This window comes from Lithobates pipiens, unplaced genomic scaffold, assembly GCF_037356315.1.
Source record: "Lithobates pipiens isolate NorthernLeopardFrog02 unplaced genomic scaffold, aLitPip1_a1.2 Scaffold_16, whole genome shotgun sequence".
Classification (NCBI taxonomy): Eukaryota; Metazoa; Chordata; class Amphibia; order Anura; family Ranidae; genus Lithobates; species Lithobates pipiens.
Window position 1 is genome coordinate 558693071 of NW_027507748.1, and position 12003 is coordinate 558705073.

A 12003-nucleotide genomic window follows, 5' to 3' on the forward strand; every position below is an offset into this window, starting at 1 on the left:
TGTGCACTGATACATGTCCCCCAGGGCAGTACCCAGACCCCCATACCCTTTTTATGGCCAATTACTTGCATATAAGCCTTCAAAATTGGGACTTTTGGTTTTTCAAGTTTGGGTCCCATAGACTTTAATAGGGTTCACTGTTTGGGTCAGAATTATTTCTCTGTTTGGGAGTTCTTGTGTGAACCATAGTGTTGGTTATGTAACCATAGTTAACCATAGTGTTGATATGTAGTTCAAGCATTACTGCATATGTGACCATTTTAAGGCTACTTGCTAGATATCCCTTTTCTTTTTGGAATTAATTGGATTTCTATAACTTATCACATCTCATAACACAACATCAACTGAGCCCTGATTTTTAAGGCTGCCGCTCTACAAACACTTTGTTACATGGACACTTCTCTAATAAATTCTTGTCCAGCGCTGCATGCATTAACAATAAAAATGTGTATTTGCTTCACTGGTATTATTCATTGCCTGTCACTGGCTAGAATGAATAAATGTGCAGATTAAAGAAGGTGCGTTTGGAAACTGCAGAACAAAGTCTCCAAAATCCTGTAACCCTTTCAATGCAAGAGAAGTAGTGTTTTAGTCTTCCTAAATGAATTAGTGAAGGACAGAGAAATTCAGATTAGATGGAATTTGGGGTCCACCCAGGTGAGACGGCGTCTGTCAGAGAGACAAGCTTGTTATGTCCAGGCAGGTGACAGGTAGGAAGGAAAGGAGGAGTGACTTTCCTTGCTGGTTCATTGCTCTGCACACCAGTTGGTGCTCCTTGTCTACATGCCTGCCTCTTAGTGACAGCTCCCATCACTTAGATGTGTTGCAGCCACAGCGAGAGCTCTTTGCTTTGTGTAGCTGTCTGTCAGCGTCTCAGTAAAGCTGAAAGCCATAAGAGGGGCAATTAGAAAGCAGGAAAGTGATGGCTTTAGAATCGGATGCACACTGACAGAAACTGGGCAATGCCAGAGCGGGTGTTACCTGCAAATCATTTTTTGTGTCTGACGTAGAATGGAGACAACAGCTACTGAGATTGCATGACAGCGAATTCCCTGGACCAAGTATACCTTTACGTGGGCAATGGGCTAGGTACAAGTTTGAATCTCTCAAAAGGAGGACTTGTCATATTCATGTATAGCAATGGACCAAATAAGTAAATATGTCTTCAAAAAATTGAAAATAAATATATCTGTGAACAAACAACCATACAAAAGTATATGAATCATCAGTACCAAGGATAATAACGTTAGAAAGTAAATAGTTTTCTGTGGAGGCTATTAATGTATTTTGTTTACTAACCACTTCATATATCTTTTATTTTAGACAATGGGCTCCTAAGTAAACAGAATTTTGAAGAAACAACGTCAGTTATCATAGTCTACCTCCTGCTGTAGCTGTGACTGCTGTTTTATATCATTCAACACCCAATGTTAGCTAACCAAGAGACTCAGCCTACGCTAGTTTAACCACCATACAAAACAGAAAAATAATAAAAATGGTTTAAAAACAGTAGAACATAATCTAACACTTGTGAAGTGTAAAAAAATTATAGAGATTTATTTTAAAAGTATGCCTTATAGAATGTAGAAGGGTTAGAACTCCTGTAGGGTTTTTATTGCTGTCTGTGTTCCCAGTGGGAAAATTGGTTCTTGTTCTTGTTGCAGTATAAGAAATAAGTTAAAAGAAATTCACTTTGTTTTTCTGTTGTCACTGGAACAGGAATAGAGGGGAGGAAACACGTTATGGCCACAGCTGTCCAAAAAAGAATATAGCTTCTCTTTGAAGAGCTCTTGCTTTCTGCATTGTCTCTGGGACAGGATATGAAGGTACATTTCTTTTAAAAATGGCAGGGGTCTATTACCTACTCTATGTAAAATTGCCAAAAAAATAGGGGCAGGACTAGCCTATTGCCTTGTACAGATATGCACGCTGAGAGCTCCTTGTATTACCATCAGGGCAACTCTGCATTAGCCCCCACCTTTGCTTACATCAGCCTACCATAAGTTGAGGTGCCATGAAGAAGCCTAAAGTGGTGTAAAGGCTCAAGGTTTTTACCTTCATGCATAAAAAAATTTCTCTGTGAAGCAGCCCCCCCCCCCCCAATACTTACCTGAGCCTCATATCAATCCAGGTATGTGCACGTGACCCTCAGCTGTCCGGGAACTTTCGCCCCTCAGTGAGCCAATGGGGAGAGAGAGGGACTGAGAAGCAGATCTGCGTGTGAATAGACACATAGAGCCACATCTTGAGAATGAGCCTGCTTGGGTGTCCTCATTGCAAGCTGTTTGCCCTGGGGAACACAGCAGGAGGGAGGGCCAGAAGCGCTGGCAAGGAATCCGAAAAGAGGAGGATGCTGGCTGCTCTGTGCAAAACCACTGCACAGAGCAAGTATGACATGTTTGCTATTCAAGAAAACAAAACACAAAAAGCTAAATTTAGTTTAATATCACTTTAACAAAGAAAGTAAAGAAATGTGTAGATCAGTAAATAAGGTTTAACATCAATTATAAAAAAAAAAATAAAGGAAGCCTTTAATATCACTTTAAAAGACAGAAGCAGTCTACAGCCAAGGTCCATCAGAGTTTTTTTCCCCTGTGCTCCTTCACCTTGCAGTCTATGGGCCACACTGAAAACATGGCATTGGATTGCAAGGGCTTAGACCATTCTGGCTCCATGAGAAAGTTACATGGGTGCTATGACTTCTCTTTGTTTGAAGATGAGCAGGAAACCTCAGCATTTCCATGGGAACTCCAAAAACTATTCATCCAAAAATGATACATCTTATGTCAAGGCAATGTTCATCCACCTGGCGAGTGCCTCAAGGGTTTCCACCAGTACCCCCCAGGCCTTGGCTATCACAGAGCTGCAGGAGGGGACACAAATGCAGCATTACCATATAAAAGCTTTTGGACCAAGCTAGATAACACAGAGCACTGTCGTCAAAAGCTAAAAGGAATCTCAGAAGCCATCAGCCAGGATGACCTTAAGCAGACAGTCTTTGACATCTTCAATATGCTAATTATTGCTATGTGACTCCCTCTCACCACACTCAGTTTCCCAAACTTATTCAGTATTGTCTGCTTTTAACCACCCTAATCTCTCAGTTTATACAGCTATTTTAGAAAGAGAATTAGACACAAAATTCAATATTGAGGTTTGGGAGACTTAACTCTCTCTAATACATTCTCTGTTGCTTGAGTCGTACAGCTCAGGAAGAGATTTTCAAAATTCTTACCCGTTGGTGTAGATGCCCAGATGTTCTTCACCTTATTATTCGGACTCTTTCTAATATATGCTGGAGGTGTCATAATTCAGTGGACAATATAACCCATATTTGAGTCAAATACCCCTAGGGATTCTAGAATATATATTATAGAGTAATAGGTACAAGTATACAATCAAATCCACAAACACTTTTGTTATCTACTGTATGATCCTGGGTCCGATCAAAGTGGTTTAAAAATATGTGTGCCATAATTTTTTGATAGTGGCCAGGGCTGTCATCCCTGACAGATTTCACAATTCCAACTGTGTTGAATGGATTGGGGAGTTAGCTACCATAGGAGTGTTTTTGGTAACTCACAGGATTGTGGGGTTACTGTATGTATCTAGGCTGGTGATACAATGGGGTCATGGCGGAGAGAAGGAATATTTTTTTCTTCTTCTTCTTTTCCTTGAAAAGGATTGGATGAGGGTATTTAGGAAAAGCTATTTATTTTATGTCTAAAGTTATTGTGCTGGATTTCCTTATGCCTTATTCCTTATTTCCTTATAAGGTTTTTAGGGTTATACGGTTTTTAGTGTATCTATGTGTTGCTTATTTTCGGTTATATTGATTAGTACCATCACTCTGTGATTCCATTTGCTACTAGATATTGAAATACATATCGGTGTGACATAAAGTATTGCAATGACTGCCATTTTATTCTCTAGGGTGTCTGAAAAAATAAATAAAGTTTGGGGGTTATAAGTAATTTTCTAGCAAAAAAATAATTTTAACTTGAAAACAACATGTTTTTAAAAGAAGCTCAGGGCTGAAGTGGTTAATGATGGACTGAATAGGGGATAGCCAATGAAGAAGTAGTTGCAGTAATCGAGGCGAGAGATGACCAGGGAGTGAATTAGAAGCTTTGTGGTCATTGATTTAAAAAGGGGTGTTTTCTGAAGACTCCAATGTATAGAAAAAAACATAGCTAAGGTGTTAACAATTGAAAAGCTAGCTGTCAGTCAATTGTTGCAGACAAATATTGGTCCTTAAGGCTATCTTTACATTTCCAGCTAAATTGGCGCACCTCTGGGTTTTCATCTGTTACTGGATGTTTGTTCATTTAAAAAAAAGGCCTGTGAAAATAAAAACTGCAACAACAATTAGAAAATATGCCCTATGAAAAAACACATGCAGCCTGTTATTACTGCAGTGCATGAGGACAGTGATAGGCTGTAAAGAGGCTGCAGAAGATCAGCAGCTTTAAGGTATAACAAAAGAAGATAGGGGTAAAAACTCTTTTTCCCCACACCTAAAAAAAATTCTAAAAGATTCAGAGCATTTTACTATCTACAACAGGGGTAGACGACCTTTTGAGCACCGTGTACCGAAAAATGTTTTCAAAGAAATTGAATGTGCTGATTTTATAACAAAAAAATGTCAACTGTACACTCTCAATCACGAAAAGGATTTTTTTATAAAGTAAATGCTGTAAACTACTTTAGTAGTGAGAAATTAACATCCTGCACTCTCATGCCTCAGAACAGCCCCAATACCTGTAACTCCACACCTCAGATGAGCCCCAATTCATGCACCCTCACACCTCACTTTAGTGTCCCCCCTGCAAATCTGCCCCACCACTGTAACCCCCTGCACATTTGCCCCACCACTGTACTACCCTGCACAACTGCCACACCACTGTACCCCCCTGCTCATCTGTCCCACCACTGTAACCCCCTGTACATCTGCCCCACCACTGTATCACCCTGCTCTTCTGTCTTACCACTGTAACCCCTGCTCATCTGTCCCACAACTGTAACCCCCTGTACATCAGCCCCGCCAATGTTCCTCCTTTCTCATCTGCCCCACCACTGTACCTCCATGCACATTTGCTCCACCACTGAACCATCTTCTCATCTGTCCTAACACTGACTTATTTGCTCATCTGCACCACCATTGTAACCCCCTTTCTCATCTGCCTCATGACTGTACCTCCTGCACATCTGTCCCACCTCTGTTCCCCCTGCTCTTCTGCCCCACCACTGTAACCCCCTGCTCATCTGTCCCACCATTGTACCTCCTTTCTTCTCTACCCCAAACACTGAACCCCCCTGCTTATTTTTCCCACCAATGTAACCCTCTTCTCATCTGGCCCAACACAGAACCCCCCCTGCTCATCTGTTCCACCACTGTAACCCCCTGCTAATCTGCCCCATCACTGCACTCCCCTGCTTTTCTGTCCCATAACTGAACCCCCTTCTTATCCCTCCCACCACTGTACCTCCTGCACATCTGCCCCACCAGTGTAACCCCCTTGCTCATCTGCTCCACTGCCCTATCGCCATCCTCTTCTGTCTCACTACTGAATCACCTTCCATCTGTCCTAACATTTAACCCATCTGCTCATCTACTGCACCACTGTAACCCGCTTTCTCATCTGCCCCACTAATGTACCTCCTGCACATCTGTCTCACCTCTGTACCCCCTGCTCTGCCCCACCTCTGTTCTCCCTGCTCTCCTGTCTCACCACTGTTCCCCTTGCTCTCTTGCCCCACTGCTGTAACCCCCCTGTCCATCTGCCCCACCAATACACCTGCTTTCACATCTGCCCCACTGCTCCAACACTGACCCCCCCTGTTCATCTGGCCCAACACTGAACCCCCCTGCTCATCTGGCCCATCACTGTACCCCACTGCTCTTCTGTCCCACTGCTGAACCCCCTTCTCATCTCTTCCACCACTGTACCTCCCTGCACATCTGCCCCACTGATGTACCCTCCTGCTCTTCTGTTCCACCTCTGAACCCCTCCTGCTCATTTTCCCCACTGCTATTCCCTCCTGCTTATCTGCTCTTCTGCTGTACCCTCTTCTCATCTATGATATGCGTGACATGCAGAGTGGTGAAAGGAAGCAGAGATGAGACACATCTACCTGTCCTAGCACACTCGTCCTGCTGATTCACCTCTCGCATGCAGCTCACGTGCTTGTATGTGATGTATGTGATGTCACATACGAGCATATGGAATGTATGATCAATGATGAACTTAGGTCAGGGGCATTTTCTGAAAGCAGTAGGCCTGTGTGCAGGATCATAAGCTGGGCCCCCGCAGCTGAGAAAAAGTGGTAGGGTGTGATTTTAATTGCACACAATTGAATACTGGCTGTGGCTTAAAGTGACACAGTGCAGAGGTTCAGTAGTAAGTGATGAAAAGGTTCAGGAATAATTTTAACAAAGTTCCCAGAAAGGTCAACAGTAATTCCACAAACTGTCACCTGATTGTGGTTTTCTCAATCACAGTGAAATCCCTTCTTTCTGAGATTGGTATTGGCAGCCAAGTGGCTCATCTTCTTCCAGATGGTGGATAGGGCTAGCAGGACTGTGATTGGCTTTAGCAGTGGCCATGACAGTCCTCCTCCTCCTGGAAACTGCCCCCCCCCCCCAGCAGAACGGCACCCAATCTCTTCCCCATCACTAAAGCTGATGATCACAGCTACAGCAAAGTTAGAGAACCAAACAATGTTTCCCATCTTTTACAATGTGTGGGGGCACAGTGCCTCCCCCTCAGTGCAGGTGCGGAATGGGGAATTCTGAAATTGAAATGCATTCGTTTCTCACTGACACTTCCCTGCGCTGCTCTGCTGATGGGGGGGAGTCGAGTGTCGGCAAAAGAGGCTTTGCATGTCGCTTGCGGCACCAGTGCCGAGGGTTGCCTACCCCTGATCTACAAGATATTCAGTACGGGTTTACAGCTACTTTAATGGACCTGCCAGTGTCTATAACACTTACACTGATCTTTCTGTATGCAGGGGGCTGGCTTACCCAAAAGCTCCTTTATTGGCCTTTCTAAGCCAGCTAGCATAAATTTATATTTAGTAGTTCTTAGGCAACAACAATTCAGGACAAACATTAAGGTGTTGTTTTTGAAATTTCTATATTGATTTTCTGTGATAAAATATATTAAAGTAAAGAATATGAAAAGCAATAGAGTGGTAATTCCTGTGCACACCTTGCACATTATGGATGAACAATTATTACACCTGCTATTTACCTCAAATATAGTTCTTCTGTGACCTTTACAACATCAGGTGATTTTAAAAAAATTAATACAAAACCTACCCTTCACTGTCTGGTGATAAATAGTCATTAGCCATCATCATTTTTTTCATATCACCACTTTGCAGCAAAGACAGTGGACAATGTTTTCTATTAATTTTTCTGCCAAAATCCAGGGTATTTCTAGCAACGGGGGCATTCACCTACTTAATTAGCTGGAGATAACCTCACCATCACTCTTTGCCTCCCAAGAAAGCAACATGCAAAGCGTGGATAATTAGTGGTAGGCACATACAGAGGCAGGTAACACTCTAATTGACTGTTTACTTGTTTTACAGGGACAGAAAAAGGAAAAAACTCAGAGGTTCCATCGAAGAAGCAACTTAATTGCATATTTGACATTTTCACAGGCGGGTGTGAATAAGACAGATACAGGAAATAATAATGCCAGATAACATTTTAATTTTCATGATGACAGCGTCTGTCTGTTTTTTTTTCCGTTCAAACTGTGCAGCTTTTGCATTTTGGGGATTTCTTTTTTAAGGTCCCTAATGAGTAGTAATTTCTGTATATTTTGGGAATTGGTGATTGTTGACAATCAAAAAATAAATTAACCACTTGACAACTGGGCACTTAAACACCCTTAATAACCAGACCAATTTTCAGCTTTCAGTGCTCTCACAATTTGAATGACAGTTACTCAGTCATGCAACACTGTACCCATATGAAATTTTCGTCCTTTTTTTCACACAAATAGAGCTTTCTTTTGGTGGTATTTGGTCGCCTCTGGGATTTTTATTTTTTGTGCTATAAATGAAAAAATACCGAAAATTTTGTAAAAAAATGCTTTTTTCTTCATTTCTATTAATTTTTTTGTAAATAAGTAATTTTTCTTCATAATTTTGGCCAAAAATGTATACTGCTAAATATCTTTAGTAAAAATAATCCAAATTAGTGGAAATTTTTTATTCTCTGTGAAAGTTATAGGGTGTACAAGCTATGGTGCCAATCGCTGAAAATGTATCAATTTGATCACACCTGATGTACTGAGAGCCTATGTCATTTCTTGAGACCCTAACAAGCCAGTAAAGTACAAAAACCCCCCAAATGACCCCATTTTGGAAAGTAGACATTCCAAGGTATTTAGTACATGGCACCGTTAGTTTTTTGAACTTGTCATTTTTTCCCACAATTCTTTGCAAAATGAAGATTTTTTTAAATTTAATTTTTTTTTCACACCAAATTGTCATTATAACAGGTTATTTCTCTCACACAGCATGTACATTCAACAAATGAAACCCCAAAATAAATTCTGCTGCTCCTCCTGAGTACGGCAATACCACATGTGTGAGACTTTTACACAGCCTGGCCACATACACACACCCAACATTGAAGTAGCAACTTCAGGCGTTCGAGGAGCATAAATTACCCATCTAATCTCTCAACCACCTATTACACTTTTGAAGGCCCTGGAGCACCAGGACAATGGAAACGCCCACAAAGTGACCCCATTTTGGAAAGCAAACACCCCAACGTATAATCTATGAGGCATAATGAGTCCTTTGAATGATTCATTTTTTTCCCAAAGTTTTTGGAAAATGTGGGAAAAAAATGAAAATGCATTTTTTTTACAAAAAGTTGTCCATTTCTAAGATATTTCCAACACATAGCATGTACATAGCAAAAATGACACCCCAAAATATATTCTGCTACTCCTCCTGAGTATGGCGATACCACATGTGTGAGACTTTTACACAGCCTGGCCACATACACAGGCCCAACATTGAAGTAGCAACTTCAGGCGTTCTAGGAGCATAAATTACCCATCTAATCTCTCAACCACCTATTACACTTTTGAAGGCCCTGGAGCACCAGGACAATGGAAACGCCCACAAAGTGACCCTATTTTGGAAAGCAAACACCCCAACGTATAATCTATGAGGCAAAATGAGTCTTTTGAATGATTCATTTTTTTCCCAAAGTTTTTGGAAAATGTGGGAAAAAAATGAAAATGCATTTTTTTTACAAAAAGTTGTCCATTTCTAAGATATTTCCAACACATAGCATGTACATAGCAAAAATGACACCCCAAAATATATTCTGCTACTCCTCCTGAGTATGGCGATACCACATGTGTGAGACTTTTACACAGCCTGGCCACATACACAGGCCCAACATTGAAGTAGCAACTTCAGGCGTTCTAGGAGCATAAATTACCCATCTAATCTCTCAACCACCTATTACACTTTTGAAGGCCCTGGAGCACCAGGACAATGGAAACGCCCACAAAGTGACCCCATTTTGGAAAGCAAACACCCCAACGTATAATCTATGAGGCATAATGAGTCCTTTGAATGGTTCATTTTTTTCCCAAAGTTTTTGGAAAATGTGGGAAAAAAATGAAAATGCATTTTTTTTACAAAAAGTTGTCCATTTATAAGATATTTCCAACACATAGCATGTACATAGCAAAAATGACACCCCAAAATATATTCTGCTACTCCTCCTGAGTATGGCGATACCACATGTGTGAGACTTTTACACAGCCTGGCCACATACACAGGCCCAACATTGAAGTAGCAACTTCAGGCGTTCTAGGAGCATAAATTACCCATCTAATCTCTCAACCACCTATTACACTTTTGAAGGCCCTGGAGCACCAGGACAATGGAAACGCCCACAAAGTGACCCTATTTTGGAAAGCAAACACCCCAACGTATAATCTATGAGGCATAATGGGTCCTTTGAATGTTTCATTTTTTTCCCAAAGTTTTTGGAAAATGTGGGAAAAAAATGAAAATGCATTTTTTTTACAAAAAGTTGTCCATTTATAAGATATTTCCAACACATAGCATGTACATAGCAAAAATGACACCCCAAAATATATTCTGCTACTACTCCTGAGTATGGCGATACCACATGTGTGAGACTTTTACATAGCCTGGCCACATAGAGGCCCAACATCTTAGAAGCATCATCAGGTGTTCTAGGAACATAACTTGCGCATCCAATTTCCTTACAATCTATCACATTTTTGAAGGCCCTTCATATTTCTAACATAGCACATACATACCAAGTAAGGGGTAAACAAAAAATTACCTGTGGTTTTAGTAGTCCAATTGTCCGCAGGAGAGCCCTGATCCAGGCAGCAGTCAGGGACATGGTCAGCGACAGTAAATGGAATTGTCCAGGTAGCAGGCAGGAATATTGTCCATCCTGGTAGTAAGCAGGAACATGGTCCAAGTAGCAGGCTATGAAATAATGGGGAAAGGGGTAGAGGCTTCTCCCGCCCAAATCTCTTTGAAGCCTCTGAGTCTCCAGTCCCTAATTCGGGAATAAGAAAACTAAAAAATTAGTTTTCTTCATCCAGAAAAACTATTCTGGAGCCCCTCACATATGTGAGACCCCTTTTGTTCCCACTAGCATAGCAGGGTAAAAGATCAATCCAAGAGGCAGGCAAAAAACGTGGTCAAACAGTCCATGGTCAGTTCCAGAGAAGGCAGAGGCAGGTACAGTTTAGCGTTAGGCAGAAGCGTGGTCGTATAACAGGCCAGGGTCAGTTCCGGAGAAGGCAGAGGTATGTTTAGCGTTAGGCAAAAGCTTGGTCGTATAACAGGCCAGGGTCAGTTCCAGAGAAGGCAGAGGTATGTTTAGCGTTAGGCAAAAGCTTGGTCGTATAACAGGCCAGGGTCGGTGTCGGAGAAGGCAGAGGTATGTACAGTTCAGTGCAGTGGCATAAAGGGTGTGGAGGAAAATGACAGGAAATGAGAATTACCTTTACCATACTTCCCTAATAATGTAGAGAAGTATGGTAACGGCGGAAGCATTCACCTATACAGAGGCCTGGTTGGGAAGGACAATCGGGGCAATAAAATGTGGTGTCTCTTCTAATTCCTCTTCTGGAGCACACCCGGCATTTTTTCTGACGTCTGCAGCCTGTTTCACTGGGGGGGATTTTGTCAGGAAAGTGGCGTTCGTGGAGTCTGCTCACACAATCAGAGCGAATAGTTTCTGGTGGGCCTTCAGGGTACAAAAGGGCGGAAATAACTTCTTCTTGGTAGTACAAATAGGATACGGGGTTCTCTGTAGATTTTTGGTAAAGGACATAAGTGTTATACATGGCCAAACTGAAAAGATAAATGGACACTTTTTTATACCAGTGGCGGGATTTTCTTGTGGGAAGGTATGGTTCAATCATCTGATCGTTAAAGTCCACTCCTCCCATAAACAAATTATAATCATAGATGCAGGCTGGTTTCTGGATTGGGCCGTTTCTTCTGGAGACTTCTATGTAGGTGTCATTATGTATTGTCGTCAGCATGTGGACGTTTCGTTTGTCCCTCCACTTGACAGCCAATAGCTCCTGGTTCCGCAAAGATGCAGTCTCCCCTCGTTGTAGCCTTTCATTGACTAGTTTTTGCGGGAAGCCCTTTCTATTGGCTCTCACTGTACCACATGCTGGGGTGTCTCTCCGGTGAAGATTGCGGAAGAGGGGCAAGCTTGTATAAAAATTATCCACATAAAGGTGGTATCCCTTTCCAAGGAGTGGATAGACAAGATGCCAGACCACTCTTCCGCTGGCTCCAATGTACTCTGGGCATTCAGGGGGGTGCAGTTGGGAGTCCTTTCCTTCGTACACAAGGAAGGAGTAGATGTATCCCGTGGCTCGGTCACAAAGTTTGTACATTTTAACCCCATATCGGGCCCTTTTGCTGGGGATAAACTGTTTGATGCCAAGCCTGCCT